At 46.8% G+C, this 27,823-nt stretch overlaps 1 protein-coding gene across 1 annotated transcript in view; it reads left to right on the top strand.

The window, feature by feature from the left end:
- Positions 1–6,369: 6,369 nt before the first annotated feature.
- The window catches only part of FARP1 (FERM, ARH/RhoGEF and pleckstrin domain protein 1), a 345,779-nt gene continuing 324,325 nt past the window's right edge, over positions 6,370–27,823 (top strand). The window contains exon 1 of the mRNA XM_075563476.1: positions 6,370–6,741. The gene's annotated coding sequence lies outside the window, so the exon portion shown is untranslated. The remainder of the gene's footprint in view (positions 6,742–27,823) is intronic.

The raw sequence follows: 27,823 nt of genomic DNA, 5'->3' as shown, positions 1-27,823 counted from the left end.
GGTGGACGATACCTTCAGGACCAGGGGTGTGAGGAGCGATGCTGGGAGAGTGGAGGGCGAGTGGGTTGGAAAGGGGGAACTGATTACAAGGATCCACATGTGACCTCCTCCCTGGGAGATGGACGGCAGAGAAGGGGGCGAAGGGAGACTCCGGATAGGGCAAGATATGACAAAATAACAATCTGTGGATTATCAAGGGCTCATGAGGGAGGGGGGAGCAGGGAGGGAGGGAAATAAAAAAGAGGACCTGATGCAAAGGGCTTAAGTGGAGAGCAAATGCTTTGAGAGTGATTAGGGCAAAGAATGTACGGATGTGCTTTATACTATTGATGTATGTATAGGTATGGATTGTGGTAAGAGTTGTATGAGCCCCTAATAAAATGTAAAAAAAGAAAATGATAAGGGCAAAGAATGTACAGATGTGCTTTATAAAAAAAAAGAAACTACAAATATAAACTTCTTTTTTGATAGGAAGACAGCAATAGGCCGATCAATAGGAAATAATATGGACACCAATGTGTGGCCAGAGGGTATCTCAAATGAGTCTGGAAGAAAGTGAACTGGTGTTTGCTTAGCCTTATGGAAGAATAGGAAGTTCCACTCATAGCTTACTTATGACGAAATGCAAATTATATAGGTGGGTATTAAATATAAAAATAAAGCACTTAAAGTGTGGAAACATGCCAATTAAAAAACAACGCTTAATTAGTTCATGGGGAATAACTTTTGAACCATGCTATAAAAGTATATAAACCCTAAAAGTAAATATTGGTAAATTTATAATATACTGATTAAGAATGCCTTGATGCAAAGAAAGAATGAATGCTATAAGTGTAAGGCAGAATACAAAATGGATACAAATTGATACAAGATGCCAAAGAACTAGTTTCATGAACATAAAAAGATACAAATCAATGAGAAAAATACCCCAATAGCAAAAGAGCAATGAAACCAAACAAAATACCTCAATTTTGTAGTGGTTGATTGTTCATGTTATTCCAGGTTAGGATCTTGCAGTCTAGTTACCCCTGGATTTCAGATCGAAGAGTCTGAGAACTTCTTGGAATCAGAGTAAGAACAAACCACAGTGTGTTAGTGAGTGTTAAAAAGAAGCCCATGAGGCTCCCAGGTCGCTCCTCTCCTCCTCTCAGGGTCTCCTCACTCAATTCCCAGAGCCAGCCCTCTTCTCCTGTAGGTTAACTTGACTCTCTCCTGAGGCTCCTACCCCCAGCTTGTAAATCGTCTCAGATGGTCTGTATTGAACACTGTTACCTTCTTTCAAAAATGTTGACAATGTTAATTTTTTTAAAAAACTGTAAGAAGCTATGCATAACTTATAATCATATGTATGCTAATAACAAATTCAAGCCATGGCTCAGTCTAAATATAGACTAACACTCCAACCGGTAGAAAAATGTTGCTTTTCTAATTTTCTGTGATTCCTACCATATTTTTTCTTTTTCAGCTGTGAGGTATGTCAAGCACCTTGCTTTTCAGTGTGGTTCCTGGGGAACCATATGTGCTGAGAGCTTGTGAAGTATACAAGTACAGACTCTCAGCCCCCACTCCAGACGTAACTAGTAACCATGTAACAGCCGCTGGGCTGCTGGCGTGAGCCCACTGTAGTCACATGAGCTCTTAAAAGCCGAGAGGAGGAAGTCAGAGAAATTTGAAGCATGAGAAGGACTCAACATGCTATTACTACTTGGAAGATAGGAGGAGTGCTCTAATGGGGCCGGAGAGGACTCCAACCCGTCGCTAAGAAGGAACGGGACCCCTCACCTCTACAGCAGCAAGTACCTGAATTCTTCCATCCCTGTGAATGAGCTTGTGCAATGTGGGGAATTATTTAACATGGCTATTCCAGCCACAGCCTTTAGTGTTCCCACCAAACAATGGAGAAGGTAGGGGATGATACTGGTTTGCATTATGGGACCCACATTCATCTGCGAGGGAGTGTTCACAGTGGCTCGTGATTGCCATCCTGCTGGGTATAAAAGGAGCCATCTCAGAAACAGGAGAGTCACTACCAGCAAGAGAGAAGAACCAGGAGGGAAGTGTATCATTTGGACCCGAGATCCCTGCACACTGAACCTCCTTGACCCAGGAGCTTTGACACCAGAGGCATGGCAGAGGAGCATCAATAGCAGAACCAGGAACCAGAACCTGAGACAGAGCGGTCGACTTCCTAGCTGACAGAATAAGTAAATCAGAGTGCTTTAGGCAGGAGGCTGGCTTTTGGAGCGGGATGCGGCTAGGCACTTAACTGGAGAAGCTGAATCTGCTGACGTATGATGCTGGGGCGGAGTGCCGTCAGCCCCTTTGGGTGTTTATTGACAGCCCCAAAAGAGCTCGGTAATATTGCCTGGGGAGGGAAGAGGTCAGGCCAAGAAGTTGAGAGCCACAGAGTAGCTTGTCTGAGAAGAAATTAACTTTACAGAATGACTGTATCCTGAGCGTTTTTCACCTTAATTGTAACATGCTAACTTCACTAATAAATCTCATAATGGGGCACATCTTCGGTGAGTCCTATGTGGCCATTACAGTGAATTACAGAACACATCGGAAAAGTAGACCGGACTGTGGGCAGGAAAGCAGGCATCAACATGGTTAAGGAAGATTGGAGGGTGGGAGCAGGTCTGATGTTAGCCACATAGGAATCACACGTTCGGCAGCTGATGATCGTTCTTCCCCGTCTGGGGGATGGATTCCTGGTAAGATTGTGATCCACAAGGTCAGCAGTTCAAAACTACCAGCTGCCCTGCAGGAGAAAGACGGGGCTTCTTGCTCCCATAAAAAGTGACTGTCTTGGAAAAGGGAGAGTTCTACCCTGTCCTATAGGGTGGCTTATGAGTTGGCATCAACTTGATAGCTCTGAGTTTGGTTTTTGGTGTCTGGAGGAGGCCAGATGTCACACACTTGTCCTATTCTTTTGTTCTTTTTACAATTTGTGTCAGAGTAAGATTCATTGCGATGACTCAGACTCGACGGAAGTAGGAGAAAGACCAAAGGGGCAGGAGAAGGAAAAATTATGATTTTAGTGGTTATTTCCGTTATTGTTACCTGTAATCTTTTGCAAGGTAGTCAAAGGATCTAGGGAAGAAACACTGCTTCTGGAATGGTCCGGTGCAAAAGCTAGACTGGTTAAGCAAAATGACTGAGGGGTGTCAGGGCCTACTGGATCTACTCTGCTAGCGATCCCAGGCCATAGATGGCGCCACTAGTCAGGGGTGGAGAAGATTATAGTTGGAAATTTACAGCGGCTAGGGGTTATGCACTGTAGATTTTGAATGTTTCTCCAACATGGTATTGTGAAATAGGCTTGCACGTATGCTAGAACTCAATAGCATTTTCATGTTCAGAAAGCAGTAAACCCACCTTCATCCGATACTTGTTTGGATGTGCTAAAGGGAATGTTAGGAATTTCCCCCAAAATTTAAAGCCCTAGTAAGCAGAATTAGGGCCTTAGGTGGACACCTGAGTCCCACACAGAGCTGCTGAGAGAAAAGACAGGACACTCACATTTAAAAGTAAGACCTACAAAGAAACAAACAAACAAATGACGAAAAAAACCACCCCAAAAAACAAAACATGCTAATTACATAATCTGTTGTCAACTTGAGACTTTTAAGAGTGAAGGGGTGGAGTTCAGCCTGCCAATCAGTTCACAGTTTGATGACCTCATTTGGAGGCACTAAAGAGATACATAGTTTGCTGGAGGCAGGGCACTCATTCACTCCTTGGGAGGCATTCTTGTTGACAAGCCACATGGAGCTAAGCTGATAGAGCCCTGGAGCCAGAGCCCTGGAGTTGGAGGAGCAACGTGGAGAGCCATGTAGAGACCCACGCCAGCAGTGAGATGCTTCCACCACCACTGGAGCCACAAGACTTTCCACCCATTGGCCTGCTATCTTCCTGCATTCAACGTCATTGCATGGCTACATCTGTCTAAAGAGGAATTTATGCACTAGTATTGACATAGGGTAATATCAGACTTACGCACTTGGCCTAGACTGGGCTGGGATGTTTTAATGTACAATTGTTCTTTAATATAAAGTTCTCTCTTACACACATATGAGTATCCATGAATTTATTCCAGTAGTTCACCCGGACTAACACACCTGGCCTTAAGAATTGCTTAGCAAGTAGTTGCCATTGGATGCAACAATAAAGGAAAAATCTGTGCCTATCAGAGAAAGCCCCGTCTGGGACTGAAAGTTAAAGGGAGCCAAGGATCAGTTATTCAGGGGATGCTTATTAGAGTAACCACCTGGATCTACTATTGAGTAGACGTGGCAGAAATGCCCCAGTAAAGAGAAGGGCCGAGTGTGGACATGCCCCTTCGGCACTGTCCTCCTGGTCCACAAGGACTAGGCATGCGAAAGAAGAGGAATAGTTGGTTGGTCTGAAACTTTCTTTTAACAGGTTACCATCATTTGCATTCATTCTCAGAGCCTCCAAAATTGAAGGGAGCACCCTTGATTTTGGTTGACTGGACTTCTGACCGAAAAGACTAAGTTGATGCTTGTCTTAAATAAAAAAACAAGTGAAGTCAGAATCTTTATGTGAACAAGATCCCCCAAGTAATTCACAATGCATTAAAACATTTTAAAGGCCTGCCAATAATTTTTTTGCAAACTTGGCTACCTATTGGAATAATCTGCAGAATTTTGGAATGACTGTGCCTGTGGGTCCCCACTGCTGAAACCCTGATGAATTAGGCTGGGGTGCAGTTGGAAATCACCATTTTTGTACACAAGTTGGTTCTATGAATTTGAGACTCATTGCCCTAGTACAGTGGTTCCTAAACAGCAGCACTGTGTGGGGATTCATCATAAATGCGCATTCTCAGACCTACTGAATCAGAAACTGGAGGTAGGGCCCAGCATCTGTTTTAACTTAGCTTCCTGGTGACTGTAATACAGTGTGAGAGTAGATAAGGCGCAGATCCAGTGGGTATGGAGTGAGGCACCAAGAGTTTGTTGCTGCCACTGTTGTTGTTGGTCAAGGATCCCACTTTGAAGATCAGCGTCCCACGCCATCTGATCCGTGGTTTGTCTAATGTCACACAGCTGGTTAGGGAAGAAGCCAAGTCTAAACACAAACGCGTTTTGAACATGAGGTGCCAATGTATTCCTTTAACACATTTTTTTAAAGTGGAAGTAAACACTACAGGCCTCAGAAGAACTATTTACAAGCTCTTTCTTTTGAGGCCTATAGCTTTTTTTTCTCTCCTGTCCAGAAACAACTCAAAGCAGAGACACAGTAGTGTGTCATGTGCACTTTGTAATTCCTATATATTTTGTTTTTGCAGCAATGCACTTTTGCAAAGCTGTTCTCTCTCCATCTGTCTTTTTATTTATATATGTATGTTCAGTTTTAGCCGCTTATGTGAATTTACCTTCCCAACTTGAGGGCAATGACCTTCTAAGTCACAGAATTATTAGGGTTTTGGAACATGTGGTCTTCTGGGTTGGGTACCCAGTAGGCCTGGGATTTTCCAAAGACATGAATCTGCTTCTTATTGGTTGGCCACCCAGAGCCCCATTGCTCCTGTGCTGTTCTGAATCTTGCTACTCCCCTGTGAGGTTCTCTTAAGTCCAGAGTCAAACATCTGTCTGCACATCAGTTCCAAACCTCTTCTATGGCCACCGCCCCTACGTCCCCCCAGGGAGGGATGAGTGTGTGTGTTTCCGTGGTAATGTGGGGGATGGGGTGGAGGAAGGTGGCAGTGGCAAATGTCCTCGTCAAAGCCCTGGCAGCCAGGGGTTGCCTGAATGTCGATGTCCCCAAGGGTTCACGGGTCCCTCCTCCTGCGATTTCGTAGGCCAAATCCTAGCTGGGCACACAGGCTTGGCCTCAAAAATCGATCGGCAAAGTCTCTGCCACCGATCACCTCGCCGGCTGTCCAGATTTCGTTTCCAACCCCGGCCGCCGGGTTGGCGTCTCCCCGGTGGCGCACCACGTTCCCCTGCGTTTCCCGCGCTCCGGTCGGCGACGCGGCGCAGAGAGACCCGCTCGGGCGGCTGCACAAAGTAAGGCGGAGGTCCCAGGTGGTCGCACCCCAGCCCGGCGGGTGGAGCGAGCCGCGGCCCCCGCCCCAGGGCGGCCCCAGCGCGCACCTGCCCGGGCGGCCGGCCCCCAGGGCGGAGCCGGGCGGGGCTCGCCGGGGCGCAGGGCGCGGCGCCGAACGCTGGAGGGGGCTGTGGCTCTCCGCCGTCCCTGCCGCCCGGGCTCCGCTGCCCCGCACGCTCCCCCCGCCGGGGGCCGGCCCAGGGCCGGGGAGGGGCGCGGCGCGAGGCCGCCTTCACTTCCCGCTGGCCGCCCGCGCAGCAGCGGCTCCCGTGGCGCGGGCGCGGCGGCTGCGGGCACCGGGTTCGGCCGAGGGGCGGGGACGCCGCGGGCTCTGCGCCGCTCCTCCCCGTGCGACTGGAGCGCGCCGGGGCGCCGCGCCGGCCATGGCGACCCTGAGCCCGCTCCCCACCCACCCCGCCTCCCCCGGGTCAGCCGCCTGCTCCGCCCTCCCCGCCTCCCCGCGCCACCTTTGATGGCTCGGACCGCGGCCGGCCACTGCCAGCCCCGCTTGCGCGCCGGAGCCGCGAGCCGCCGCCCGCGGGTATTAATAGCCGAGCGCCCCAGCCTCAGCCCTCGCGCGGGCGTGGAGCTGCCGCGGCCCGCCGTGCCCCGGAGCCGCTGAGCCGGGGTCGGAGCGCAGCCTCCCCCGGAGCCGCCGCCGTGGAGGTAGGAGCCGCGCGGCGAACAATGAGCGCGGCGGCGGAGGGGGTGGGGGCCCGGCCGCGGTGCCCGGTCGCGGACGGAGCGGCAACTTGTGCGAGTCTGGGCGCCGGGGAAGCCGGGGCGGACGCGGCCCCGAGCGCTGGGCGGGGGTGGGGGCCCGGCCCGCGGGGGTCCGGCGAGCGGTGTGGGGGTTGGGGGACGACTGGTCTTCGCTTAGTCCAGCGGGGGGGGGGTACCCTGCCCGCGCCGGGGGCTGCAGCGGCGACAATTGGGGCGAGCCTGGGGGCCTCGGGGGCTGCCTTGCGCACCCTTCCCTTCTGGGGCTCCGCGCTCCGAGGCTCAGCGCCCTACCCCCGGCGCCCCCATCCCTCCTTCCCGCCGCTCCCACCCTCCGGCTGAGTGACAGCGTGCACCCCGCTTCCGGACCTGGCCGGGATCCCGGGCGGGGAGGGGCCGCTGGCGCGGCTGCCCCGTGTTGCCAGGTGTCGGCCGCTCGTCCACGCGGGGCGCTGGGGCCTCGGTGGGCCTCGAACCTGTGTGGCAAAGAGGCAGGCACACGCCGACTTCCCAAGCGAGCATTTGCCGCTCCCTAGTCTCTTTTTTCCTCCCCTTTCTTCCTTAAAACGAAGGACACAGATTTTTTTTTTTTGTGGCGAGCATTTTAAAACAACTTCTGTTTGTGGTTTTACGATTTAAGTTCCGGAAACTTTAGATGTGTGTTCCAGCCAGACCCCTGAGTGTTTTATTTGAGCGGAATTGGAAGGAGAAAAAAAGGGAATAAAAGCTTACTTCCCCCGTACTGAGGCTGAATTTTGTTTCTGGCTGTTGAAACTCAGCAGCTGTTGGGGTCTGTGCAGTCTCTCTCAGAAAGGAGGGAGATATGGCTCACAAAGAAAGGGGGGTCTGCTTGGTATCAGATTAGCTCGTTAAAATGGGGAGAGCGATCACTTCTCATCTGGAACCGTTTAGCTGCAGCCTCGCAGGGCTCTCCGGAGATCTGTGGCGGCCTCTGGCTGTTTCATTTTATTATGATCACTGATACTAGTCTCTGTTTTAGTTCCCGGGTTTGACCTCCGCAGCCCCCTACTCCTCAAGTGGACGCCCAGTTGCTCCCCTTCTCCCCAGCGATGCCTGGTCTTTTGTCGGACCCCCCTGTTCTCCTTCCAAAGGGCAGCCTGTTCTGAGAGTGGAACTCCGGCCTAGCACGTGGTGACTTGCCAAGTCCTTTTCAGAACCTCCTTCCAGCATTGTCTTTTGCTATTCAGCCTAAACAAGGGAGAAAAGAAAGGCCTTGGGAGGGGAGTTGCCAACAACATGGTCTTCATTGTTAGAATCAGACTGGGTTCTTCAGATGGCTCCCATTTCCCGTCTTCTCCCTGGTTCCTCGGCATGTGGGGCGGGGGTTACTCTACCCTTCTGATGGGGCTGGACCTGCCCATGTTACCCTCAGCCCCTCGGATGGGCTGGCCATCTGGAGATGACACTTTCTGATGATGCACTTCATATGGGGGCATCACGGCCTCCACATGGCTCACTTTATATTCCTGCAGCATCGTTCTGCAGCAAGGCACCAAAATGAAGCGTTTGTGTTTTTAGAATGTCTGGCTCATAAATCTGCTCCTGGGTACAATAAATGGGCATATTATTGGGCAATGTCTGGTTGGGGATTGGCGTAGGGTGTATGGATGGAGTGGCTCAAAGTACTTGATGGTAACGGAGCTCTGCCATGTAGGGGCTGCAGCACACAGCCCTGGGAGTTGGGGGTGTGGTCATTTCATTGACCAGGAGCTCTGCCACTGTGGGGATCAGCACAGAGTTGAGTATCATGTTAGCCACTTCTCACAAAGATTTGAGTCTCAGATCTATATAGATTTAATTCCTTGGCTCCTAATAGAATATTTATGCTGTTCCATAGCCAAATTTATCAAAAGCAGATTTAAAAATAATCTAGACTACTTTCTTGCTGGGCTTACTGCAATTACCTCATAATTATCTTAAGACTGCAAGGAGCTTGGATGAATGTTTTTGTTGGTGTTGCCTTTTTACATAGCCCAATGCAGAAAAATCTAAGAAGTAACTATAGCATGGATTTTTAAAAAATGGAGTCTGTAATATTCATTGGCCACATACGAGTTCAGTTCATTTGGGAAAGGGTACGTATTTCTAAGGCAGATGCTGTTGACTAAACATAAGTTTCCTCGGCGGAGGAGGCGGCTAGACAATATTAGAGAAAAGGCAAGCACTGTATTTTTGCTGCTGAATTCTCAAAGGAAAAAATGGCATTTTGACTTTCCCAGAGGCTGAAGGCGATCTTGCGGATTTATAAGTACTTGCCTGATGTTTTGATGACATGGCGAAGTGAGCATTTTAAACAAACTCTGTAATTGACCTTGCTTATTGCAGAGCACAGCTTAACATTTTTGAGAAACACGCTCTCCTCTCTAATTGAAGATGTTGAGAGAGGTGCTGTTTCTATCCTGGGACGCGGTTTAAGCCCTTTCTAACTTTTGTGCATTCTGTGTGATGGTTAAGATTTACCTGGGAGGGAGGAGCGAGTTTGGGGTTTTTATAACTGTCTCGTATTTGGTACTTTTGATCAAAAAGAGGTCTTTCCCCAGCCTGGCTGTTGAGTGTTAAAGGGTGAGTCAACTTATGTTGCTTGACTTTTTTTCATGGCTATCTTTTATGTTGTGGGTTTATGCTCCTTGATCATAGCCGACTTGCCCTCTGCCATGGCGGCCCAGGCTTAGCTGCTACCTTTTTAACCACTTCCACATGGCCTGAAAGATCAGAGGCAAATAGTTTCCATTCAAATTGTGCGAGCTCCTGACTTCCCTAGTCCTTTTAGGCTAAATGCAGCCTTTGTTTTTAATCAAGAAGGCCCCAGAAAATGTTTATATTATGAGCAAAGTGGAGAGATTGGCTTTTTTTTTGGGGGGGGGGTGTACCAAAATACTTTTGCACTTAGCCAGTTGAGTATGCTTTGCCAAGTGGCTACCTTGAGCAAAAGTGGGTTTTTTGATACATTTTTGAAATGCTGTGCCATGCGAAATGGACCAGAGGCCCTTCTAGTACAAAGTCACCAAGACGGACTGCACGCGCTGTTCTTCCTGTGAACTTCATCGCCACATGGAGGGTTTCCTGTTGTGATGGGGGGGAAAGGCCGCCCAAATGGCGTGATTTGCAAATTAAATCAATGTGGGAATTCATTACTGATATGGAATTAATTTCATGTAGAATTGTCATATTTGGACCTAAATCTAGAAAAGGAAAAATGTGCTCAGGACCAACTAGTATCTTTTACTTGTCACTGATAATGTAGTTGACCGTTATAATATTTCTCACAACTTCACCTGCAGCCTTTGGTGAGATGGTTTTTATAAAGGTGTACCTTATCATCAGTGATAAGAAAAGAGAATTTTTTATCTTATTCAGTTAATTCAGATTTGGGTACGGTCCCTGGCACATAACCAACCTTTGGTCCATAAGTGTTTATGGACGGAGTGACTGCCCTTTCAGATTTGTCATTAGGATCTTTAAGGAAAACCTGATATTATTACTGAAGTTGCTGTTCTAGGTATCTAAAAATTTGATTTTATTTCGGTTTCATTCTAATTCAATAGTTCAGACTAATTCCTGAAGCTGAGGAATATTGTAAAAGGATACATGATCATTTAAAAAAATTAACCAGACCACAAAAGCTTGAAGAAAGTAAATCCTACCAAGAGAAGACAACTACCGTTAATATTTTAGAATCTGTTATTTCATATATCCTTTTCATTAATTTTTCCCCAAATAGCTTTATTGAAGTGCACATTGAGATATATATCACATGTCATGCATTTCCATAGTTCAGTCAGTTCTAGAGTATGCTCCGTTCTTTAGCTGCCTCCAAATGTAATATTATTCTCGGTATTTACTGTTCTTGACTATAGTGCTTACTAGCGCCCAATTTAATATTTTTTTTCCATATTGGAACTTGTTTCAGGGCTCACATTCTTCTTAGCTGAGGTCCATCTTTTACAAGTTCCCCTAGTGAGCATCTGTTGGCGGGGACCGCCGTTTTGGGTGCCTTGAGCATCTTTGCTTTTGAATGATACACTCCCTGGGTATGCCCTTCTAGGTCAGCGGTTCTCAACCTCCTGACGCGCGACCCTGTCATACAGTTCCTCAGGTTGTGGTGACCCCCAACCATAACAACATTTTCGTTGTTACTTATTAACTGTAATTTTGCTACTGTTATTTATCAACCCCAAAGGGGTTGAGACCCACAGGTTGAGAACCACTGTTCCTATATTAATCAACTATGTCATCTGGCTCCATTGTAGTTTAGATGTCTGCTGTCAACCTAATTGCTACTTGTAAATAGTGTTTTCCTGGTGCATTTGGGAGCTGGAGGCACAGGGAATCCAGGGTGGATGATACCTTCAGGACCAGGGGTGTGAGGGGCGATACTGGGAGAGTGGAGGGTGAGCGGGTTGGAAAGGGGGAACTGATTACAAGGATCCACATGTAACCTCCCCCCTGGGAGACGGATGGCAGAGAAGGGGGTGAAGGGAGACTCCAGATAGGGCAAGATATGACAAAATAACAATCTATAAATTATCAAGGGCTCATGAGGGAGAGGGGAGTGGGGAGGGAGGGAAAAAAAAAAGAGGACCCGATGCAAAGGGCTTAAGTGGAGAGCAAATGCTTTGAAAATGATTAGGGCAAAGAATGTACGGATGTGCTTCATACCCCTAATAAAATGTAAAAAAATAAAAAAATAAGTAAATAGTGTTTTCTTTCCCACTGCGTTTAAGATACTTTGGTGTCATTTGGTTGCATTATTGTGTCTAGTAGGTAGAATTTCTTTGCTCCATTCACTCTTCCCCTCAGTGTCCCTTCCTACCTCTCCCTTCTCCTCTTCTTTATTCCTATTCCTAGTGTTTTCTATTCTCAATACTGCTTCAATATCTAGATATGATGTAATTGGTTTATCTGCAACCTTGTTATTTTAAGGTGCTAACGAGAACGGTGGCCATTTCAACTATGCATGGTTCATTGGCATTCATTCTGTTTGCTGTGTTGTTCAGCTGATAACGTTAACCGTTTCCAAGTGTTTCCGTAACCGTAAGATCAATGTCCTCTGAGCACTTTTTTCTTCCCCCCCATTAGCCTCTGATAAACACTAATAAACTTTGATATCTGTATAAGAGATCCTTTTTTTTTCCTTTCATGTAAGTGGAATCATAAAATCATACATTTGTGACTGCCTTATTTCACTCAGCATAATGTTTCCAAGGTTTACCGTATTATAGCATGTATCAGGGCTTCATTTCTGTTCATGATCAAGTAATGCCCTTTGTATATTTTGATTCATGATCAAGTAATTCCCTTTGTATATTTGTACGTCTTTTGTTAATCCACTTCTCTATTGATGGACGTTAGGGTGTTTGCACCTTTTGGCTACTGTGAACAGTGTAGCAGTGAACATTGGGATACAACTTCTGTTAGAGACTGAATTATGCCCCTCTAAAATATGTGCTTGTAGAGTCCAACCTGTGCACAGGTGCTGATGTCCTGTTTGGGAACGGGCTGTCTTTGTTATTCTAATGAGGCAAGATTGGGGTATAAGGTTAAGGAAAGCAGGCAAGCAGAGGAGGGAGAAGAAAGACATCAGGTCACATGAAGATGGCCTTTCTTCCAGAGCTGGCAGCAAGAGACCCGGCCTCCCGACCACTAGCCTCCGAAGCGGAGAAAATGAATTTGTTGCTAACAGCCTCTCCTTTGTGGTATTTCTGTGACAACGGTGCTTGACTTACACGGTCTGAGCTCCAGCTTGTAACACATTTGGGTGTGAATCTAGGAGTGGGATTCCTGGATCATATGGTAATTCTGTGTTTAGCTTTTTGGGGAGTCCCCAAACTATGCCCCAGTTGTTCCATTTTGTAACGCCACAGCAAGGAACGAGGGTTCCAAACCCTCGCCATCGTTTATTTTCTGGTTTTAATGCTTCAAGTCCGAGCCGGGCGCTGTGGTCAGGCGCAGTCTAGTCCGTTTGACCTCCCGACGAGCTTCTGCACCCCAGAGGGAAGGCCGCCCCGTCACTACTGACCTGCCCCTTTACTGCCGGTCCGTACTGACCTGATGGCATCCAGGTGATTACATTTTTCCCCCCTGTTTTACCAGGTGTTTTGTTGTATTCTAGGTAACATGTGCAGGCAGGCATTAGTTAAGGTAAACTATCATTTGGTTTTAAGGCGAGTTCAGAATATTTTTGGTTTTAGATTTAAAGATGATCTCAAGGCAGCAGTTTCGGGCTTCATCTATGGAGTTGTGGAGGTGAGGTGAAACATTACATTCCTCTTGGCTGAGGTAGGGGTTGTTGGACTGCCCACGAGATAAGCCTACGTACTTGAATACGATATAGCAGTTTCTTAAGTATAATTGAGCCAACAAGATCCCAAACTTTTTTCCCCCTTAATTTGAGGGTGAAATAGATGTTTAAGATTACAATCAAATAGATAGATTTTAAAAAATCAAATTGTGCGTGTTCTTTAGTGCACAGGAGAATCATGGGAAAGAAATACTTGGAAATGAAAAATGATGAGGCTCTGGGTGTAACAAAAGGTACAATATTGCAAAGATAAGTCCATGTGGCACACACAGGTAGTCGGGCAGTTATGAGATCTTGATTAGAGCATTTTTGGGCTAGATGAAAACTTCTCAAGTCAGGAATTCTGCTTCCCCAATTATTTGTTCACCTAATAAAATGTATAAGATACACTTTGTAGAAGATAAAGAATGCATGCATATGGGTTGATTTCAACTAAGATGTGTGAAATGAACAGTGCTTATGACACTCTGGAGTAAGGGCTTTGCCCGGTGGCATCGAAGTTGGCACATGTTGGGAGTATTGGCACTAAAGCCAGGCCAACCTGTGCTTCACCATCCTCTATGATGCTGGGCATGTTATCAGAGCTCTTTCCCGAAAGCCTCAAAGGGACATTAACGAAGTTATCTGCCAGGGACCAAATGTCTGGCTGAGAGCAACTTTGGCCATCAAAACATTTAGGAGCCTCACGTAACAAGAGAATGGGGCTTCCCGTTTGGTGTTTCAGTTCACAGTGTGTCCAGGGACCCAGTTTCTCTCTGTCCCTCAGCATGTGGCTTTTTGCACTTGGGCCTGTTGCCTAATGGTTAATTGGACTGCCATAGTCTAATTAGCTCTTATGGTTAATGGCTGCTGCAGGTCCAAGCGTCTCTTCCCACACATTTGTTGTCAGGTGGGTAATGAGGCAGGCTTCATCAGATTCCTTTTGTTGTGGAGCTGAAACCTTCCCGGGTGCCTCCAGCATCTGGGAAGCCTTTGAAAGGGCTTCAGGGGTTGTTCTGGCGCTCTTCGGGACTGCAGGCTGCGTGCCAGTCCCGGCGGTGCCAGTCCCGGTGGCCACCGCAGCCGTGTGGAGAGTGGTCTTGGGAGGAGGCTGGCCCCAAGAGGGTGACAGAGATGAAAGGGTTCTTGAGTGGATCATCACATCAGCTACCGATCTTCCTGTGCCTGGAGTCACCTGGACGTGGTGTTTACCAGTTTTTGTCAAGCTGACTGTCCACCCATGCTGACTCCTTAAGGGTCAGAGCAGAACTGAGCTCTTTAGCGTTGCAGTGGCCGATTTCTTTGGAAGATTGCCAGGACTGTCGTCGGAAGCACTTCTGATGGGATCCAAACCTCCAACCTTTGGCTCAGCAGCCAAGCAAGTTAACCATTTACGCCTCCCAGGGACTCCGGACGTGGTATACTGAAGAACAGATGTACTTCCTCTTTTGAGTTTTGCTGGAGTTTTTGTTTGCCACCCAAGGTCCCATGCCCCATCCATGAACTGGAAAGTGGCGACTGCATCATCTGCCTTTGAAGAGATAAGACAATGGGTCTCTGCATAAATCAGTTTATGTGGAAAGCGATTTAGCGGTCAAATAACATCTCTGTGAAAGATGAGTTGTCTCCATGGATTTTAGATATTTGACAATGCATGCACATCGTGCGACTAAGTCTAGCCAAAAGAACGGCCTTCCTTTGGTGGAGAGAGCCGTGCAGGCCTTCTGCTTGCACTTGGCCATTTGGCAGTTTGGATGGCTGAAGTTCTTGAGAGCAAGATGACACCACCTACCACTGCTGCAGACTCGTGAGGACATCACTACTCAGGGGTTTGATGTTCTCTGGTGTCATGCTGCCCGAGCCCGTGGCTCCCTGGCAGCAGAGACTCATGGGGGCCAAGGTGATTAGTTCAGGGAGCTGCTTAGAAATATTAGGATTTTGGGGAAATGTGAGGCTTCCTAAAGGAAAACCATGTATTTCAATTTGTGGGGGGAAGTCAATTATTTCACAATAACGCTAATAATTTGTGATGCAGTGGTTACACGTGTTGGGAAGCAGCTTGAAACCGTCAACACTCTGGGAACAATGGTCTACATATATAACCCCCTCCCAGGGGATGGACTATGGAAAAATGGGTGAAGGGAGACAGCACTGGTGTAAGACGTGAAAAAGTTATAAATTATCAAGGGTTCATGAGGGAGGAAGGGTGGGGGAGGAGGAAAATGAGCTGATACCAAGGGCTCAAATAGAAAATGTTTTGAAAATGATCATGGCCACATATGTACAAATGTGCTTGAAACAGTGGATGTGTGTACATTGTAATAAGAGCTGTAAGAGCCTTCAAATAAAATGATTTAGGAGAACACAACCCCACAGGAACAAAAATGGGAGTAGTGTTATCAGGAGGGTAGGGGGAAGGGGGGGGGCAGGAGCAAAGGAAGAGGAAACCGATCACAATAATCGATGTATAACCCCCTCCCCATGGGGATGAACAACAGAAATGTGGGTAAAGGGAGACAATGATTAGGGAGACAACAGTTAGTGTGAGACATGAAAACAATAATAATGTATAATTTATCAAGGGGTCACGGGTTGGGGGGGAACTGATACCAAGGGCTCAAATAGAAAGTTAAATGTTTAGAAAATGATGGCAACATATGTACAAATATGCTTGATACAATTGATGTGTGAGTTGTTATAAGAGTTGTGAGAGCCCCTAATAAAATGATTTTTTTAAAAAAGAACTACCGTCTTGAAAATTTACGGGGACAGTTCTGCCCTGCAGTAGTACATGGCTGATTTGAGTTGGTATGATGGCCGTGAGTTTGATTTTTTTTTGGTGGTGTTAATCCTGATAGTATGAGTTGATTATAACACCCCCAGGTGAAATTACAGAATTTCCTGCTCACCATTTTTATGGCCAAATGACACGAGTAATTCATTTATGCTAGGCTATTTTATTTTCACATTGGTTTATGAAAAAGTTTATCAATAAGGAGTTTTGGGACAATAACTATTGTCCAAGCAGTAGTTTTTGAGTAAAAGAGACATGTTTGTGTTGAATGTATAAAAAAAAACCTCCAAGAAACAAACAAACAAAAAAACCCTATTATTAGTTTCTGAGACTGTGAATCTTTATGGGCGTTGAAGGGCTCATCTTTCTCCTGAGCATGACTGGTGATTCAAACAGCTGACCTTGTGGTTTAATTGCTCTGTATGTCTGATCAGGCTTCAAAAAGTTTGTGGAAAAAATGAAATGAAAAGATAATAGATTTTTCCGTGAACATTTTAAAGCCCCTAAAAATGTAAAATTACATAATGTTTTTTTTTAGTGTTCTCATCGCATGTTCATTGTAACAGTTAGGAAAATATTGACGTAGAGTACCAAATGGAAGTCCCTCATAACCCCACCCGTCAGAGATTATGCAAACTGAAATATGCTTTCTGTTCCATGGACTTTTGCTATATTTGCTATGTTTTTATTATTTCACCCCTACTTGTACAAACCCATATTAAAAAAAAATCGGAAGAACGTTGCATGCACATTTATAAGCCTGCATTTTTCCAGAGTATCATCTGTGTTTTTCCCTATGAAATTTTCTCTGAAAGTGGGAACTTTAATGGCTATGTGACATTCCATTTTATGGTTCTTTTTAAAAATCATTTTATTGGGGCCTCTTACAGCTCTTATAATCCATCCATCCATTGTGTCAAGCACATTTGAACATAGGTTGCCATCATCCGTTTCAAAACATTTTCTTTCTACTTGAGCCCTTGGTATCAGCATCTCACTTTTCCCCCTCCCGCTCCCATCCTTCCACCCTCATGAATCCTTGATAAATCATAAGTGGTTATTTTAATATCTTACACTGTCCGCTGTCTCCCTTCCCCCATGTTTCTGTTCGTTACCCTGGGGGAGGAGGGGTGTTACATGTGGATCGTTGTGGTCGGTTCCCTCTTTCTCCCTCCACCTTCCCCCTACCTCCACGGTATTGCTACTCCCGTTATTGTTCCTCAGGGGGTTATTTGTCCCGGGTTGTCCTGTGTGTCGAGAGCGCTTATCTGTACCAGTGTTCTGGTGTAGCTGGATTTGTAAGGTAGAACCGGGGCCGTGGTAGTGGGGTGGAGGGGGAGCATTAAAGAACTAGAGGAATGTGTATGTTTCGTTGGTGCTGTACTGTGCCTCCATTGTGTGGAGCTTTATGATACATTTTCATTGTTTCGTCGGTCATTTCATCATTATCAGTACTCTGTCTATGGGCAGAGGCGTCTCTAGGGCTTGTTACAAGGCTGAAGCCTTGGTGGACCCCACAGGATGCAGAAACGTTGTGCATCTTGCCTCTTATCAAGCACAGAGGGCAGAGGTGGGTGCAGTCTCGGGAAGAGAGACCGGGAGCCATAGATTTCCAGCCCCTGAGGTGTTTTTAGTAGTGTATAATCTGTTTGGAGCTACAAACTGGCTCATTTTCCTGGTTACCTTGTCCTTGATGGTTTTGACCTGGACATTATCTTGGAGGTAGGAGTGGGGGTGTCTCCTGTACATTGCTGGAAGCATAGAGCACCTATGGCCCTTTACCTTAAAGCCCAGCTGATGCCCAGCCATTCTGGCAGACATTTCCAAGGCCCCTGCGAGAAGCGTGATCTCATCCCCGATGAGAGTCACTGTCTCAGCCCTCATCCCAAGCACTTTCAGTCAGCCTCCATCAGGGACCATTTTGTATGTGTCTCTGTGTGTATGCCTTAGTATGTATGTGTGTGCACGTGGGTGTCACTGTGTTCTCTGTGGGTGTCTGTCTGTCTGTCAAGGGAGGAGGTGGGGAAGGTGACAGTGCTGAAAGAGCATTGACCTTTCCACACAGGCAAAGCTAGAAAGAGAAAGACAACAGAACAAACCTTATGGGGAAAGGGTCAGCAGTGAGACCAAGAGCTGACACACTGGCTAGGGCTCATGATCACGAACACTGATGTCTCTGCTCCGGGGCAGTGGTTCTAACATGGCGAATGCCGTCTTGTGAGTGGTGGTGTATTTGTCTTTAGTTCTGCATTATCTGCACTGCCCAGCCTGTGCCATCCTCTATCTGTGTTCGAGCCCATTGTTACAACCTCCCTGTCAATCCATCTTGCTGAGCGTTTTCCTTTTTCCCCTCCAGTGACCTTCTTTACCAAGGAGGGTGTCCTTTTCCAGGATCTGGTCCCTCCTGATAAACACGTCCAGTGGATCTGAGATGAGGCGTCGCATCCTCGCTTCTAAGGAACATTCTGGCTCTAAAACGTTTGTCATTTCAACATTCTTTGCGTGCACAGTTCAGTGACATTAATTATGTCCAGCATGTTGTTTAACCATCACTATTAGAAGCTTCCAGACTTTTCACCTATCCTCCTTTCTCTGTGGTTTGTCAGAGCCCCTGAGCAGCTGAAGCAGTTGGTTTCTCTCAGTCCTAATCAGTCCCCAGCAAACAAGGGCTACTCATGTGTGATAACCCCGGAATGTTAGCTCCTCTGTGGCCCATCCAATTCTTGTCCATCTTTCCAAACTGCCAGTCAAAGCCGAAATTCTGGTATAACCTATTCCACCCCAAAACTAGTTTGCATAACAATTTCTTCTCGTTTGTGCCTCTTTTGCAGTGTTAGTTCTTGGAGGTTAGAAAGCAGGTCTCAAGCTACTTCTAAAAGAATGACGAGTCTATGAATGATCGGATGAATGCCCTGAGGAATGAATTGGTGAAATGGTGAATAATGAATTGAAGAATAGCAGTCTTTTCCAGTGGCCTGTGGCAGCTGTAAAATCACAATTCCTTATGAATTTCTAAGGAAACCTTCACAGGTTAAAAAAAAGTGAAGCGGTCTTGTTTGATCAGTTAGTTACTGACATCTTTGTAAGCTAGACACTATTCTTGACATTGACACCAGTGAGTGAGACAGACTCACAGAACTTGTCTGTAGGGTGCGATGCATATGTGTGTGTGAGTACTTTATTTTCCAAATCAAAACATTTCTGATATGGAAAGGGGAAGGATAACTGTTTTGAGTGCCAAAATAAGAGGCATCTCGATCCCCAGTCTTCATAGAGTTTTGGGGGAAATGCCCAAAGTGGGCTTTTCCCAGAGACCCCCCTGGGGACACGGTGGGCACACATACAGCTCCTCTGTGTCTCCAGGGATGAACCTCAGCATCTCACCCCCTTACTCACCTAAACCCGGCTTGTAGGGTCCTAGGTAAGCACGTGTTTAACTTGATAAGAAGCGGTTGCCCCATTTTCCAGAGAGGCTGTCATTTGCCATTCCCACCAACAAGGAATGCATCTGAGTTCCTGCTGCTCGGCATCCTTGTCAACACTTGCTAGTCTCAAGATGTTTATTTTTAGCCATTTGGGGGGCTGTGCAGTGGTATCTGATTGGGTTGTGTTTATTTTTCTAAACAACAAAAATCCAGGGGAGCACTTTTAATTTTATTTTACTGGGGGCTCTTAGCTCTCTTCTCACAATCCACACACACATCCATTGTGCCAAACTCATCTGTACACATGTTGTCATCATTTTTCTTTCAAAACATTTATTTTCTACTTGAGCCCTTGGGAACAGGTCCTTATTTTTTGTTTTTTCCTCCCTCCTTCATCCTGCCTTCCCCATGTCCCCTTGATAATTGATAAATTATTATTTTCCATGTCTTACACCAACCACTGTCTCCTTTCACCCACTTTTCTGCTCTCTGTCCCCCCCCCCCCATGGAGGCCATATGTCGATTGTTGTGATCTGTTCCGCTTTCTCCCCACACCCCATTCCCTGACCCTCCTGGTATCACTGCTCCCCTTATTGGTCCTGGGGGCCGGGGGTTATCTGTTCTGGATTTCCTGGGGAACGCTTTTTAAAAACAGTTTTATCGGCACTTCATCTACATGTCCTACAGTTCAATAACTCAGTCATATCCAGACCACCACGTCTACCAGGGTAGAATCAGCACATTGACCATTGTGGATTGGGTGTATACATCTACCACTAGGTCTACCAGGGTAGAATCAGCACATTGACCATTGTGGATTGGGTGTATACATCTGTCTTCTTTGTTACTCACTGTTATTCATGCACTTTTTCAGAATTATGGCAAAAGGATTATGGCAAAAGAAAGCATTCTACGCTTCAACAACTTTTGCATGTATAATTCAGTGCCATTGCTTGTACTCTGTTATCTAACCGTTATTGATCTCCCTTTCGGAATTAGTCCACCACCATCAACATAAACTCCGTGTCCCCTGATTGAAAACCCTTCCTCCTCACCCATGTTTAAGTAGTTTTCTTGATCTAGTATTCACACATCACACAGTTCCATAAAGAACGAACTATTCAAAAGAGTTGCATATAACCAGACTTTAATCACCTCCACATCATTTTCAGTGCCACTGCCACTTGAACTACTGTCATTTACTCCTTTATTTTTTCTCTTTTGTACAATCATTGGAGCTTAAACTCAATGGCGGTTCCCTTGGAATCTGAAGCTATGAATTCATCCACACTGCCTTCAAAATATCCCTTATGCTCTTTGCTCATGGAATCTGGCTGCAGACACTGTGGATGAGTCCAGATTCTACTCAGCACCTGAAAATCTTAAATAAGGCATGCTCCTGCCTCTCCTCTGCCACCTTCGCTGCTGTTGCCCACACCTAGTAAGTACTCTAAGTCGTTCTGCGAGAGTGCGCATCGAGCCAAAGTCACTCTCACGGTTAGTCCGTATTCACGGGTGGGGGCAAGACCTTTGTTAATGCTGTGTAGGCCTCCCTCCGAACGCATCCAGCTAACATCTCATAAAGAACGGGGGCACTTTTTTCCATCCCTCCAACGTCTACCAGAGTAGAATTGACACATTGACCATTTTGGATTAGAAGTGTACATCTATTCCTGACCTCCTTACTGGAGCCACACACCTCCCCTGATAAAATTAACTGCACAGTGATACTCAATTAGGTTACTTTGAAGGGGTGTTCCTGGTTAAAATAAAACTCTTAGCTTTTGAAACAGGGGCTGCTTCATTTTTTTGGTATGTGAACTTCAGCACAAACAATAAAGTCAGGGCCTGGCTCAAGAGAAGCTTTGTTAAGTATTTAGGTTTCCTGCTCTTGAGCTTTCTTCCTTGAGCAAGATTTCTGTACATCTCCCAGCCTACAATCATGACTCCACCATCTTCTTGCCTCTCTCCGGAGGGCGTCTCACAGTGGCTAATTCAGAGACCCCAGGTTTCTCATCCTCTCTGGGCCCTACTCAGATTCATTCATAAAAGTATGAAATTGCGTGTCATCCTCGTGCAGCGACCACGCTCCTCTCTGGATTGCTCCAATTCTAGTACATGTGCCAATGCGAGCGTGGGAAACACTTTTAAAAGGAACTAAGGAACTTAACCCCAGTCCGAGGAAATACTTCCCTGCGCTGTCTAGCCAATTTGCTGGCTGGGTTTGGAAAGGATGACTCAAGAAGGAGCCATGACTCTGAGGTCGGGCTCTGCACCGAGCAGACTCAGCAGGGAGTTAGTGTAAAGACAACGTTGGCCCTGTGGGTGCTGACTTACAGACTTGATCCAGTACGTAGGCTTGATTTGAGTATCTTACTGCATTCTTTACATGAAGCTGCAGGGGTCATAATTAACGATATTAAGAAGATAATTAAAAAGATTAAAGTCCTGGCAGCTTATCACAGTGCCAGTTCCTCTGGGCGAAGAGTGTTCCCGACGCACGTGGTTGAGAAATCACTCTGCGGTTGTTTAGTCCCCGCCCTCATCCATGAAGATTTGGAATTCTGTTCCGCAGCCCCCCTCCCTGGGATCAGGATTGTGGTTGGAATTGTTGAGTTGGGCGTTCAGTAACGGTATCTGGGCACTACCTAGTGCCTCGATCTCACAGCTAAGGAGGAAGTTGTAGACCTTTCCCTCCCCAGAACAGAAGTCCAAAGGCTCCTGGAGTTCATATTTTGTGGAGCCATAGAGGGCCAAGGCTGGGGAGCTAAACACCAACACAGTGATTGTCAGCCAGGTATTGTGATTGCAAGCCCCTAGCCAGAACTACCTGCTAAACTACTCGCAAAATACTGACCCCTGGAAACTGAAAGATAACAAGTATTTTGGTGGGTTTTGGTCATGAAATCTGATGGGATTTATCCTTCGATAGATACCCAGTGCCTGCTTTGATACGTGTTTTCTTTTGCTACACCTTAGTACTTCGAAGGGGTTTCCTATGCATAGAAGGCATAGTGTGGGCTAGATACCAAGGAAACATTGAACTGGTGTTAAATGTGAACAATGCCCAAGTGTTCTGATTTAGCTGCAAATCTGATTTAAAGGCAGATTTAGGAATGGGACTCATTTATAATCCAGGGACTACCTGTACCCCAAATAAGACATTCATTATTTGAGATCTGCTGTCTCATGTTGGAAAGATCCCTAGGGGTGCAGGGGCCACAGGGTGAGCTGTTCGCCACCAGGTCGGAGCGAGAAAGATGACGTGCGTGGCGTGCTCTTGCAAGGATTTGCCATCTCAGAAACCCACAGGCACAGTTCTATTCCGTCCTGCAGGCTCGCCGTGAGTCAGCATTGCCGTGCGGCAGTGGGTCTGGCCTTGTACGTAGGGGGAGCAGTCTGGGCGGTACAATGGTTTCCTGCTGGACTGTGACCCAGATCAACTCCTGGATCCCCCCAGTCGTCACTCAGTGGGAATCTGCTTCCATGATGACCGCCATTCTACTGTCCTGCAGGGTTGCTCCAGACCAAACCGACCAGGGGCCAGTAGGTAGTAGGCATCGTTCGGGAAAGATTTGGGAAGACAATATTGATAAGGTCCGTCCATCTGGAAAGCAGATGTGGAAGATCCCCTTCCACACTGTGGCCTCTTTATATTTTAGCAAGTCCTCACCTGTAAAGGTAATTTGGAAGCACACAAATGGACACCCTTTGACGACATTGCAATGGCCAGTTAAGTGTTCTTCACTGGCGTGACGGTGACGGGAGATATTGGAAGCTGCTTGGCTGTAACTGAACATGGGAGTGGTTGAGGGAAACCTGGCACATCTCTCAGCTTCATTCCCAGCCTCCGGCACGCAGTCCTTCCTGGGGGCGGGTCCCTACGCTCACCCCATGCTGCTCTAGTGGAAGGGCCCCTGGGGGCCCAGACCATTGCAGCAGGCTTCATCTTTGCTTCCCTTAACCTAGACCAGCAGTTCTCAGCCTGTGGGTCGCGACCCCTTTGGGGGGTCTAATAGCTCTTTCACAGGGGCGGCCCGATTCATCACAGTAGTGAAATGACAGTGATGAAGTAGCAATGAAAAGAATGTTACGGTTGAGGGGTCACCACAACATGAGGAGCTGCATGGAAGGGTCGCGGCACGAGGAAGGCTGAGAACCACTGTGCTAGACCCTTCCCCTACCAAATGGAGGCGAGTGAGGTCTGCTCCGGGGTCATTCCAGGGACCCTTGAGGCTTGTACGGACATGTACTCCACGCCCTGGTCCTTTCATTTATTTGAGCACTGACATTTGGTGAGCGAGTTCAAGTCCCAGATGGGGCCACAAGCTGGTTCCCACTCAGGTTGCCGCTGCTGATTCCGCCGTAGCTGCCTTGCGGGCCGCCGAATGAGCCACTGCCGGGCCTCCAGCACCTTAACAGTGGTTCTGGTTGCAGCCACTGTGTCAGTCCATCTCGGAGGGCCGTCCTCTCTTTAGCTGCCACTGCACTTGACCAAGCACGATGCCTTCCTCCAGGGACCGTCTCTCCGGACAATATGCTCAAAGTACGTGCGATGAAGTCTCACTGTCCTTGCCTCTAAGGAGCAGTAGGATTGTATTTCTTCCAAGACAGACGTGTCTGTGCTTTTGGCAGTCCATGGCACTTTGAGTATTCTTCACCAGCACCAGAATTCAAACGCATTGATTCTTCTTTGGTCTTCTTTAATCAGTGTTCAATTGTCACATGTATATGAGGCGGTTGAAAATTCCATGGCTTGTGTCAGGCGCTCATTCATTCTTAAAGTAACATTTCTTGACAATCCTTAAAAGCGGTCTTGTACAGCAGATGTGTACAAGATGTGTACAGCACCCAATGCAGTGTGTTCTTTAATTTCTTGACTGCTGCTTCCATGAACATTGATTGTGGATCCAAGCAAGAAGAAATCCTTCATGACTTCACTCCTTTCTGTTTTTATCGTAGCTAATATGATGTTTATCATTACCAACAATGCTTAGGTTATTGGTCCAGTTTTGAGGATTTCGGTCTTCTTTACATTGAATTGCACTCCACACTGAAGGCACAATCCTGGTCTCCATCAGCAAGTGCTTGCAGCCCTCCTAACTCTCAGCAAGCCGCCCTGCTCACTGAGCCACCCTGTGCAGCAGAGCAAACACAATCCTGAGGATGAGGTTCCAGCCCTTTGTGGCAGGCACGGCGTCAGTCCATCCTGCCGAGGGTCTTCCTCTTCTTCACTGACCCTCTCTACTTTATGTACAAGTGTAAACGTAGTTAATCATCACCATGGCCCTAAAGTGCAACTCTTAGGTTCATTCCCATCGGAGATACCGTATATACTTGTGTATAAGCCGAGTTTCCCAGCACAGTTTTATGCCTCGGCTGGTATTCGGGCCAGCTTATACTTGAGTATATACGGTAAGAGGACCGTGGTGGTGGTGGTGGTGGTGGTGGTGGTGGTGGTGGTGGTGGTGGTGGTGGTGGTGGTGGTGGTGGTGGTGGTGGGTGCACAGCGTGGTTAAACAACTTGCATAATGTCACACAGCTTATCCTTGGTAGAGCCAGAAGAGAAGCTCCAGAAAACTTTGCCTACTTGTTGTGATCCACTTCTAGTAGATATTTTAGATCTTCGAATTCCTAGTGCTTGACAAAGTGCCCGGGACATAGTACATGCTTAATAAATAGTTGCTGAAGCTTGACTGTTTTTTCCCCCAACATTTTATTAGGGACTCATACAACTCTTATCACAATCCATACATACATCAGTTGTATAAAGCACATCTGTACATTCTTTGTCTTCATCATTTTCAAGGCATTTTGCTCTCTAGCTCGACTGTTTCAAGAACTAAACTTATCCACATATCATTTCATTATATTTCCTTTTAAAATGTGCCCCACCCTCACCCTCACCCCCCACCCAGCCTTGTGCATAACAGTAAATTTCTCAGTGTACTTGCCATGCTCCGACCAGCCACCGACCTCTTCTAAGGTTTTAACTGGCTACTTAACAGACAGCACATCAGCATAACATTCTGTACTAAGGCATGTATTTCTGTGTGTTGAGAAAAGGCTGTTATGCATGGTTTTCTTTGGCTAGGGCTAACACAAGTGGTTTTAATTTTCTCCTTTGGTCTTTTCTGCATTTACTAAACTTCCTATGATGAGCTTGTATTGTGTTTATAATTAGCAAGCCATGCTGTTTAAAATAGAAGACTAAGCTATTTTCCACAGATACCAAAGAAACAAAAACCTAAAACCAGTTTTTTGAGAATCCAGCCCTTCCCCCCCTCCTTGCAGACTAACTAGGCTAAGCCTGCCCACACATACATGTAAGTAGCTTGTGACACACTCTGGATTATGGATGTGGTGGTCCACTTGGTCACTTTCTCCTTCCTAATGGCTCCAAGGGAGGAAGCAGAGGAATACTGACGTACCTTTCATTTGGGCAAGAGGTGATCTGCTTGGGGAGATGGTTGCCTCAAGCAGTTTCTTTCTTTGCAGTTTGGAAGTTCAAGGTCGCCAGAAGGCTGGTGTTCAGATCAGTGTGATGCTGTGTTTCAGAGTCAGACTGATGCATTAAGCATGAGCTAAGCCTCTAGGTACTATTTGAAAACAGTCATTTCAAGATAAGATAGTCATTCCAAGGTCGCATAAGTAAATGCCAAGGTCAGAGTGGCTGGTCCAAAGTTGATCGCATGTGCTAAGGCCACTGTGGAGATTGAGGCCTATGGCAGCAGAGCAGGCTCAGTGGAGGGGTCAGGGGTGGGGTGGGGAGGTAGGGCTTTCGAGAAAGTGGGGAGCAGCTTTTTAAAAAACTAAACTTTTAGACAAACTCACAAGGACTGGAGCAAAAGGAAGAATCCCCAAATGGTGGCAATGGTTAAAATGCTCAGCTTCTAACCACAGGTTGGAAGTTCCAGTCCACCCAGGGCATATGGAAGAAAGGCCTGGTGATTTCCTTAAGAAAAAACAGCCATTGAACATCTTACGGTGCTCAGTGAGGCCATGTGTTGCAATCAACTGGAAGGCAACGTTTTTGTTTTTTTCTTCCAGAAATAGAAAACTCTGGTGGGCTGATTCTCTTTAGTTAAAAAAAAATCGTGACGTTTTCCTGTCGGCCATAAAATTCTGAGGCCTGCAGGAGTGGTCTTGCCTTCTGACCTGCCTGTGCAGGTTGAGGGGTGAAGCAGGATAGACGTTGTGAGGGCCTCCCTTCTGCCCGCCCACCTTCTCTCCAGCGTCAGGCAGTGCCAGGGGCGCCCGCCAGGTCAAAGGACTGTGGGGAAAACTAGGGGGAATCAAGCTTTAGATTGATGGCGGGAAAGCTCAGTCACCTCGTCAGAACCTGCCTGTCACTTGCCTCACTGTCGGAGCTGGAAGGACAAGTAACAGCACCCCATGAGGCGAGGCTAACTTTCAGCGATCCACGTGTCGAATAGATCCATGGTTCCACAAGGTATCTAATGGCCAAATTTGCCATCGAAGTGGACTGCCAGGCCTTTCTTTCTTTTTAAAATCATTTTATTGGGGGCTTGTACAGCTCTTATCCCACCCATGCACCCATCCATTGTATCAAGCACATTTGTATGTATGTTGCCATTGTCATCCCCCAAGCATTTGTTTTCTATGTGAGCCCTTCGTATCAGCTCCTTATTTTCCACCCCCTCCCGCCCTCCTTCCCTCATGAACCATTGACAATTTATAATTTTTTTCCATGTCTTATACTCCCCGCTGTCTCTCTTCACCCACATTTCTGTTATCCATTCCCCTAGGAAGGGGCTATATGTAGATCGTTGTAATTGGTTCCCCTTTTCTCCCCCCCACCCCCACCTTCCTCTTGCCCTCCTGGTATTGCTACTCTCATTGTTGGTCTTAAGGGGTTTATCTGTCCTAGATTCCCTGTGTTTCCAGCTCTGTACATGCTCTGGTCTAGCCAGATTTATAAGGTAGGATTGGGGTCATGATAGTGGGGTGGGGGAGGCATTAAAGGACTAGAGGAAAGTTGTAGGTTTTGTGGGTGCTATACTACACCCTGCCTGGCCCATACCTTCCTTGTGACCCTTCTGTAAGGGGATGTCCAGTTGCCTAAAGATGGGCTTTGCACACTCCCTCTCATTCACATTATATGATTTTTGTGCTGGGTCTTTGATTCCTGATACCTGATCCCATCGACACCTCTTGATGACACAAGCTGGTCATCCATGTGGGCCTTCTTGCTTCTGAGCTAGTGGCTTTTCTTTCAAAGCACCTCTAGGTAGACTCTCAACTCTTGATTAGTATCCAAGCAAGTTAAATTTTTATACCACCTAGGGCTTTAAAGTGCAAGTTACCGCCTGCCATTGAGTTGTTCCCGATTCATAGAGACCCTGTGTAGGGTTTCTGAGGGTTTATATATCTGTGCTAGACAGGGTTCTCCAGGAAAACAAAACCAGGATACATGATTATATAGGTAGAGTGATAGATACAGCACAAAGGAATATAACAGCTAAATAGTCCACACAGCAGTACAGA

This window comes from Tenrec ecaudatus, chromosome 11 (genome assembly GCF_050624435.1).
Source record: "Tenrec ecaudatus isolate mTenEca1 chromosome 11, mTenEca1.hap1, whole genome shotgun sequence".
In the NCBI taxonomy this organism is placed as follows: Eukaryota; Metazoa; Chordata; class Mammalia; order Afrosoricida; family Tenrecidae; genus Tenrec; species Tenrec ecaudatus.
This window is presented reverse-complemented; position numbering and strand designations above follow the sequence as displayed.